The sequence below is a fragment of the Diadema antillarum genome, unplaced genomic scaffold, assembly GCF_040938485.1.
Source record: "Diadema antillarum isolate AM-2024a unplaced genomic scaffold, OU_Dant_1.0 seq00002228_RagTag, whole genome shotgun sequence".
NCBI lineage: Eukaryota > Metazoa > Echinodermata > Echinoidea > Diadematoida > Diadematidae > Diadema > Diadema antillarum.
Window position 1 is genome coordinate 51,891 of NW_027272860.1, and position 10,550 is coordinate 62,440.

The window sequence follows — 10,550 nt, forward strand, 5'->3', positions numbered from 1 at the left end:
TGCAATTTCCGTCAAAACTGTATACATGACTTCGTTACACTTATCCCCGGGACTTGCCTTAATTCGTAATACTGAATTTGTCACAACGTCTGTGTAGAGCAATAATGGTATCAATCATACGTGCTCAGGTGGTATTATATTGTATTTATGCCCCCTCTCTTGTCTCGAAGTTCCTCATTAGATATAGGCCTACGGTAGAAAAAAAACACACACACAAAACAAACAAACACAAAAACTAAGCTAGTGAGCAGAAACAAAACCGCAATATAAATTTGCAATTTTGAGTCACGTGTGCAGGATCCACGTGCGTTTCTGCTGCGTGTCTCCGGCTCCATTCATCCGTGACCTGAATGAGTGAGATATACTTGGCTGCATTCATTCAATGATTTTGTGTTTGCTACGAGGTTCAATCAACAACCTTTCTTTGCATCTTCAGTTCTCCTCTCCAAATTTCTAAATTTATAACATTTACTATTGTTCTGCATGTTGGATTCCTCGAAAAGCTGGTTTCCACATTCTTAGAATAAGACAATCTTCCTTGCATACACAAAATGTATTTAGCATCATTTCTATGAACTCTTCCAAAGTATTCTGATCAGATGTGCACACAAATCCACTTGTTAGAAGTTCTAACAAGCATAACTGTCAGTCAAACTCCGTCCAAAAATAGGTTTAAGACCTATAAGACTGTATAAGAAACAGAGCATAAGATAGACTGTGATGTTGAATTTGAAACATGAAATTGAAATTGAGCTTTCAGCCATTAAATTTGTTCATATTCCACATAGTGGACATTATGTACATGCAGAGTACTATATAAACAAAATATCGTCACATTTTTTTTTTGTAAGATAGTCTGATCGTGTAGTGTGCGGTGGCCTTAAGAAGCACTGCTTGTAAAATGTCTAGACCCCTACGGAATACAGACAAATATAATATCAAAGAAAAGGCAGTGTTATAACGAAAACACTATAATGTGTAGGCCTATATAAGGACTCAGAACCCTTGTGTGGATATACATGTAATGTTACATGCAGGTTTATGTACACAATTTTCTATTCCACAACAACTCCATGAGCATCACCATAATAACTTACACTTTATATCAAATTTTGCGTAATTTCAGCAAAATCACAGGCACTAAAAGTCATGGGTCCAGTTTGCTAATTTTAATTTCTCTCTCTAATCATGAATCTGATATTGGCAGCCCAAGCTCGGCTATAACTTCAGCAAAATTTTCAGACCACCACAGGGCACAACATTAAAAAAATATGATCCGGGGAGTTCCGGGCTAGTTTTGCCCCGGGTGGAGCGTCAACGAGCGTTGATGACTATACACATGGTATCAACAAGGCATGAGGCCGGGCCAGCACGGCGTCTACACGGCATCCACACGGCGCACACAGGACCTCCACGGGCCATGTCGGATCCACCAAGCAACTACACGGTACATGCCGGTAGAGCACGGCGTCTACTTGAATTGGACCGTCAGGATATCTACACACACTAACACTGCAGCTACACGGACCACCAAGGCAGGGACACGTACCACGCCGACAGACGAAAATCTACCAGAAATCAAGCTGAATTTGGATTTTCATCAATCTTATAGTCTCGTTCTCGTATCTTACGGACTGTGTTGATCCGTGTTCAACCCTGTAATTCCGTACATGTCTGAATGTGATTGTCCATGTAGTTCCCGTGTAGGGCCTAACATGGCTGCCGTGTAGGTCCATGTATAGCTGCTTTGATGATCCATGACGGTCTTTGACATGGCCGGCGGAACTGGGGGGGGGGGGGGGGGCGAGTGTCCCTCCCCCCCCCCACTTTTTTTGCACCATACAAAGGAATACATAAGATGTCAAATTTGCCCCCCCCCCTCCCCCCACACACACTCCCCCCCCCCCCCCGGAAGTGTATAAGTGGCACTAGAAAGAAATATTTAGAGACCTTGAAGTGCGTGCGCGGTAAGGTTGTGCTGCTTTTTTTTTTTTTTTGCTTGTCAGCTCGTGAAACCCGGAAGTGCCCCCCCCCCCCCCCCCCCACTTGTGAACACGCTCCGCTGGCCATGTTTGATGTGGGGGAAAAAGTCATGGATTGCTAAGGGAGCTCATGGCGCCTATACACGATCGTTCCAGGCAGCCACGGGGACCATCCCGGTTTGCTCTGCCAACACGGCAGTCCCAGGATGACGCCGGATGTTTTTGACCTCCATGCAAAAGCTGCCGCATTGGCCTCTCGGATGTCCCCAGACCTATACACGGACGTCCAAGGATGCCCAATGGCGTCAACACGGATCTCTCCCCGGATCTCTTCCTGGTAGTATTGTGTAACGCCGGCATGTACATGTGACTGGGGCTTTACACATTATTGTGATAAGCCTTGTCTAACCTACCACTTGGGGAGTGGTATAGGCCTATACAATGTACCAGCATGAAGTAAGCCGTACGATACACAACATAATTATCAAAGGGATACACAGAATAAATATTCATCAAGTACATTGAAAAAGTTAAATGACCTAAGGCATTGAAAAGGCTCTTTACCTAGAGAGGACGCCTGATTTGCATGGTTTCTGCACACTCTGAGGTGCTCCTGCCTGTGACAAAGAATATTCCACTTCGGACGCACCCAAATATACCTTGATCACTGAAATGAATTTAATACCTGCCAATAGAGCAGGAGAAATAACATTATGCAAGTAGGAACATACACACAAATAATATGCGGACACACATAAACGAAAAGCTGTTTGTATACTTGTTATAAAGTTATGCTATGATTGAGGCAGATGTATCATTTCAGAAAAAAATGCAAAATCTGCTGATTAGCAATATGTCGGTACCTACAGAGTTTGCATAAAATATTGCATTAAAGAAATATCTAAAAACATTGTTGGCTTGTCATGACACAACGTAATAGGGTCAACCCTCCCCCGGTTTGTTTGTTCGTTTGTTTGTTTGTTTGTTTGTTTGTTTGTTCATTCCCCATCTGAGAAGATGGCTGATGGCTGAATAGCTCATACTCAGCTATGCTTAGCTGGTCTTCCATTGGGTCCAGTTGGATGTGAGGTGGGACCACTTCACCGGTCGAAAAAATCATAGAACCGATAAAACAACCAACAAGCATTTCCGTTTCCTTCTAACGGTTTCGGCCAATAGATTCCATTATACAAAAATCGCATCCAGGAAGTCCAACAGAAACAAACAGAATGATCCTCTTTTGGTTTCTATTGGAACTCTTGAAACCAATACTTTTGGGTTTTACTTTTTATTGGATTCTGTTGGTTTCTACTGGTTCTGTTCGGTTTTATTGGTTTCTATTGGTTTTCATAGTGATCATGAATATTCAGCTAGAATTTGAATACCAGTAGAATTGCAGATAAAACATTAATATCTCATAAGTATTTATGACAAAATTAAACTTTGAACTGAATTAGAAATTGTATTATGCATTATTGTTTTGGTGTATATGATTTCAACGTATAAGTATTATTTTCATATTTTTATAATAAATGAGTGACCTATAAGTAACCACTCTTAAATTCTTTACAACTATTCGGCTATACATAAAGAAGTAAATGATAATTATAACATTAGATTTTATTCGGTCGAAATAAGTTGTAGCTATGAGAGGAAGTCTAGGTGAAGGATGAGTTTAACTGTTATGCATGTCACTGCATGTATGAATTTAAATTAATTTGCATTGGTTCCAAAAGTATCAAACAGAACATTCATTAGATGGCTACTGCATTTCTACTGGATCAGCAAGAAATTGTCTCTTGATATTCTATTGGACCTATAAGACTTTCTGTTGGTGTTTGTTTGATTTCTACCGGATTTGTATATATTAGACCTGCAAGAAATTTTATGCTGGTATTCTGATGGACCAATATTTCACTTTCCCTATTGAAAACAACCAGCCTTTTGGTTTTGATGGTCCGAATGGCCTATTGGAATTTCAACCTGGGTAAGAAAAAAAGCTAGATCCGGCAATGTGATGCTGGTAACTACAGTAGCTCGATGGAAAAACCCAGCAAAGCGAAAAAAAGGTTCGTCCTTTTTTCTTCTTCAATTAAACACTATCACACAGTTCGATCTGATATGATAACTATTGCGTGACATGCTGCATGATTGCTAACACCCATGAACCGCTAAATCCATTTAGGTCTGTAGACTTGCCGATAATAGCAAGAATTTGACTTGAAGAAAACGATTGATCCATGGCTGTTGTATATTGCGTTTGACTGATATTGCTTGACTATGCAAATAATATGATGCGCAAAACGATGGATTCTAATAAATAGAGATAGACACCTATACAGCCAGATTCTTGATCAAACAAAATAGCAGACATGAAAACAGTGAATGCATGCATAGCCAACTAAAGTGTATCTTTCTCGCTCATGCAGCTTTCATCGAGCCAAGGATAACGTACTAGAAACGTAACAGCAGCGGCAGCACAGACAAACAAACACAAACACCTAAATGTAAACGCATACATGAATCATAGAACTACTGTAAATGCGCTGGTTAAACAATTCTGCCATAATTTTAGGCAGATGTAGCAATTTGAGAAGTGGCAGTAAATTATGATAAACAATAATCAGTATATCAGTGTCAACAAAGGTTTGAAAAGCTTATAAGAATGACGATAGGTCTTCCCATTACACCTTGCACCAGAGTATGATGTGAAAGGGACACCTTCATTCTATCTTTGTTGGTCAGATGGAATTACGGCAAAGTTAAGTCTGGCATGCGAGGAAAGGTTTGTAGCTGGTACAAGACCGCATGTGCTTAAATAGGGTCCTGTAGTGATCTGAAAATGTTACTAATGTTACAGCAAAGCTTGTTCTTCCAATATCAGGTTGATGGTTAGAGAGAAATGACAATTAGCCAACTGGATCCGTGGCCTTTATAGTGCCTGGGATGTCGCTGAAATTACAGCAAAACTTGATATATGGTGATGTTTGTGTATTAACGTTGTTGATTATCTGTGGAAAATCGCAGTTTATCTCATGTTCTATTGTTTATAATCATGGTGCAATTTCTTATTTCTTGGACCAAGTATGACTGACAGTTATAGACTTGTAACTTCTAACAAGATGATTTATGTGAACGTCTGACCAAAAGATTTTGGAAGAGTTCACAAAAATGACGCTAGGGACATTCTACGTAAGCAAAGTCCAAAGATTATAGTATTTTTCTATCACAGAATTTGGAAACAGCGCTTATGGATGATCCAACATGCAGGACAATATCATGTAGTAGAAATTCTGGTGGAATGTCCAGTTATACAAATACATATTGGCACAAACATGAACAGTTGGCAAAATGAAGTGAGATGTAAAGGGGGATTGTTGATCACAATATAAAGCCGCAAACATAAAAGCACTGAATGAATGCAACGAAGTATATCTTGCTTATTCAGGTCAAGGATTAAAATTTCTTCAAATAGAGCAGCAGACTCGCACGTGAATCCTGCACGCATGACACTCGAATGATGATGTTGCGGTTTTGTTTTTGCTTTTTGCTTTTTACTACATTGAACTTCAATGTCGGCCTATAGCTAATTAGGAACTTCGAGACAGCAGAGTGGGCGTAAACACAATATAATACCGCCTGGGTATGTAAGTTTGATATGATCAGTATTGCTCTACACAGACGTTGTGACAAATTCAGTCTTACGAATTAAGACAAGTCTAAATCCCCGAAGTCATAGATAAAGTTTTGACACAAATTAGAGTATAAGCGGCAATTCACAATAGGCAGGCCTATCAATTTGATATGAATAGGCCTAGCTGAAAATACGGACATTGAACTTGAAGGTTAGGCCCGCATTTTGTATCCTGCCCTGGTATGGTATAGAAGCTTGGTCTCCTTTCCCCAGCGGCATGCGTATGGTACCTGGTCACAGTTCCCTATCTTTGAGTAGCTGGTTGTAACCGGGAAGACCATTACCCCCAGCTCCATGGTATAGCGTGTCCCTTGTGTCCGCATAACCTGCTGACTTACATGTCTTTTACAGGGCCTGACACAATGTCGTATGACTTGACGCAGCCCGACCATAGCCCATAGCCTTCGATCGGTATAGCGTGGTGGCCTTCGATCGGTATAGCGTGGTGGCCATCCGTCGACATCTAGAGCTGACACGATCCGAGTCCTATCATCCTGGTTATAGTTCCCTATAGTCGTTTGTCCACGCTGGTCGCATGATCCGTTCTCCCCCTATTATAGCTGTTGGTACTTTTTTGGTAGCTATATTACATTAGATTGCCACACCTTTCAAGAAGGAGCAGAGTCGTGTCCCACATTGTGAAACATAATGTGAAGCACAGTGTGAAGACACTGTGAACACAGTGTGAAACTTCACACTATTAGATTTTAGCGTTTTAATAGTAATCACATTGTGAATCATCAGTACAGAGTGAAACAGAATATTATAAGAACCCTGTCATAGTATAGGCCTATGTGAATACCCTGTGAAAAGACACACCAGTATGTGAAATCTTCTTGTTAAATTCGAGTGTTTTCACGTAATAGTCGATTAGTGTGAACACACTGTGGGACACTGCACATGGTCTTCCCGCAGAGGACTCCACCAAGCTATATCACACATTATGTCAGGATGATGGCATCTCTTGAATCTAGAGGGCAATGCTATATGCAACCTAATAAATATGAAAGATAATAACGCCTGGTTCCATACACTGCTTGGTGCCCTTGTATCCTTTATTTCCATTGAAAAAAACTAGATGAGTCCTGTTTGGAGAGCAGGAATTTGGCGGTTTGAGAATCTTTACTTAACCTTTGACCCTTTTAGAAGTTCAGGCATTTAATGAGTCTCGAAGTTAATGACAAAATGTAATTTCAGCATTAAACGGCAAAATTACTTCAGAAACTACTTCAGAATTCTAAACTGGTCAGGCAACATAGGTAATGTACTCTGATTTTGACGCAATTAAGCGCATTGATTATTTTGCAAAAGGATGCTTTTTCTTTCCTCGTAAAGTTCATATCATTCTTGTTCATGTACAGTACTCTCCGGAATTCTTGGAATACTATACAATATCACGTACCCCTTCACCCACGTACTATGACGTCACCAAACCTGTGAAAATGCCGCGCCCGTGTGAAGTCTGGCAATCTGCTCGGTGGTATAAAAACTCGAGTCGAGGCGCGAGACCATCATTCTACTCATTGGGCTACCAACCAATCACACAGTGGCTTCAACCACGAAGATCTCTCGCTGGAGCTGTTCTCTTCTGCATGATATTATAGTAAGTTGTTCATATCATCCAGTTACATGACAGATTTTTTCCTTCTGTAGGATGCTAAGCTATGACTGATAAAGATTTCTTTGTCATATTTTAGAATGCAACAATGTATGACTGTTCTGTAATTAATAGTGCAAAGAGGAAAGATCGACTCAACGAATTTCTAACGACTGTGATTTTGGTGTACCTGTAAAGGTTTGTGTGTGTTCGTGTGTGTGTGTGTGTGTGTGTGTGTGTGTGTTTTAAGAAGAAGAAATGAGAGAATGTTTTAAGAGCCATTCAAATTTTGCTAGGGGCGGGAGGGATTATTCATTCATTATACAGCGTTAACTTATATGCATTATTTTTGTCAGGGAGGAAATTAATCACGACTGCTCTGTAGGAATATATGTTGACCATATACATTTTTGAAACTTGTTTTAATCCCTCCATCACGAAGTTTGTTGGAGGAGTTATGTTTTCGGATTGTCCGTCCGTCCGTAATTGATTTTCTAGACAGCATACTAGTAACTTAAGAACCATTTGAGGTGTCCAAATGAAATTTGACATATATATGTATAGGAGTGGACAAAGTTGTGCCTATCAACTTTTGGATGCACATGCTCAATGTCAAAGGTCAAAGACCAATTAAGATTAAATTCTGAAAATCTATGTTACTATGATAATTCCCCATATATATGCAATGCCTGTACGTACTTTCTTGAAACTTAGTTCATACATATGTGACCCGCTTCAACAAAAGGATCCTAAAGTCGCTGACGGCTAAGCCGAGCAAATCGAGTTTAGTCACATTATCAAAACTGGTCCAAACAATCGGATTTCTGTTTTGGGCATACTTTTGTTGTCTAATGTTTTGTCTATCATCTGCCGAATTTCAAACCTAAATGGTCAAAGAAAAGGCAAGAAATCAGCGTTTTTCTAGCCCATGATTTTCCGACTTCCAACGTAACAAAAACGTGTCCGAAGATTTGGATTGAACGCCGCAGCTAGACTCCGCCCCTAGCACCGAAGGAGTCTTCTTCTTCTCGAGGCACTACGCAGAATGGAACGTCAGATTCTTCCAATCCAATGTTAGATGCACTGCCGGCCACTGGGCGTTAGAGCTGTCAGATCTTCTTTTGTGCAAGGTTCTGGTAGAAGTGGACAGACAAGGAGTAAGTTGCATAGACTGCTCCTCTCCACACATGCAGGTGACGTCATCATTCTCACTATACCCCCACTTTGCTAGGTTAGATTTGCAGCGGCCGACAGCACTTCTTAGGCGATTGCAGCAAGACCAGGAGAAAGGCCATACCTCACTGGCGCCTGATGGTGTAGTTTCCTTAGGGCTGGTAGTAGACACTGTATGCGGTGTATGGGTAAGACGTTCAATCCACATGGATACACGCTGCTTGTCAGGGTTTTTGTTCAGTGCCTCTACAGAATGCATGAAGCTGCGCCTGGATTTTAGCCTCTTTCTTGAAAGATCATGATTGAAGAGAGGGTGGCGAGGGTCATTTTCTTGCTTCAGCTTTTCCTTCTGGGATGCAACGGTCCTACGGATGCTTGGAGGAGCAATCCCACTTAGTAGGTAGAGGTCTTCAACCTTTGTGGGCTTTAGGCAACCAGTAATATATAGCACGTACGACATGAAGAATTTAGGACAGTGTCAATCTTAGTGGCATTAGCTGATCTACTCCTGGCATGAGCTGATCTACTTCAGACAGGTGACGCATACTCAGCTGTAGAGTAGCATAAAGCCAGTGCTGTTGTACGTACTGTCTACGCATCAGCACCCCACTTCGTATTAGTGAGTTTTCTGAGGATACTATTCCTTGATGCCACCTTTGCCTTGGTCTTAGTGATGTGGTCCTTGAAAGTGAGGGACCTGTCAAGTGTCACTCCTAGGTAGACTGGCTTGGAAACATATTGCAGGCGTTTTCAATACCAACTAATCCGTAGTTGACGATTGGCTTCCCTGTTCTTAAGATGAAACACACTGAATAGCGTTTTGTCTCTGTTAGCTCTTAGATGGTTGTTGGCATAGTAGGGGATGAGTAAGTCCAGTGCACTAGAGAGGGGAGTCCTCTGCTTCTTAGAAGGTGTCCTTTTGAGATGCAATGCACAGGTCATCAGCATAGAGGAAGCGTCTAGTGTCTGGTTGAATGGGTTGATCATTTGTGTAGATGTTAAACAACAGATAGGCAAGCACACTTCCTTGAGGAAGTCCGTTCTTCTGTGTCCTCCATCTACTCCTTCTACCATCGAGGTCTACGAAGAATTTGCGGTTTGATAGCATGTTGCAGATCAGCTTTGTGAGTTTAACATCTGATGTCATCTCATACAGTTTCTTGGCAAGGATACGGTGATTGACTGTGTATGTGTCGTATATGCTGCAGAAAGATCGACAAAGGCAGCACATAATTTGTATGTATGTATAGTTTGACAGTGATTCTCTTAGGAATTTTTGGTCATAGGGTCAAAGGTCAGGATAAAATGCGAAGATTCTGATATTGGATGCTGAAATTACAATATTTTCTCCATACCATGGCGATTACCCAATGAATACACTTTACAGTAAAAATAGGTAAGCTATAAACTTACATACAATTCTTCGCAATGATTCTGTAAATAGGGAAAGATTTACGAGCAATATGATCAGCAGAAGTCAACTAAAAAAAAATGTGAAATGTCACAGTTTTTCCTGTATTTTGAAAATAGTTCAGTCTTGTCGTGAAAATTGGATGTTGCCAGTTAGTGATCAAAGGAAAAGGGTCAAAGATCTAGTGAAAAAGCTCAAATACCCGAGTACCTGTTTTCTGAAAGTACTGATTAGCCCTCCAAACGACACCAAAGTCAAGAAATGTAAACACTCAATACATGTTTTTTTTTGTTTTTTTTTTTCTGGTGCCAAATGTTCAAACATACGTCATTTCATTTTTTTGTCATTTTTTCTCCTTTTTTTGCCAATGATGTGAACCTGTCGTCTCACGCTGTCAAGACATACTATACCGTATATGTCCCAAAAAGAATTACAACGGAACCCTCCGCAATGATATCTTTAAAAATATTTATTCAATCTAAATAAAAATTCAGGGTTTGAACCTATATCTCATTGCTCTCATCTTACAGAAAAAAATCCATTCTGTTTGCTTCAGTGGTCAAAGAGAAATGAGGAATTTTGTAGAGGACGTCGGGAATCTCTTCCCTCCAAGTTCTGTCTATTGTATTCACACACAAGATCATCGAAGTGCTAAACTTGGAAGAATCAGACTCATGACATGCTTTTCAACAA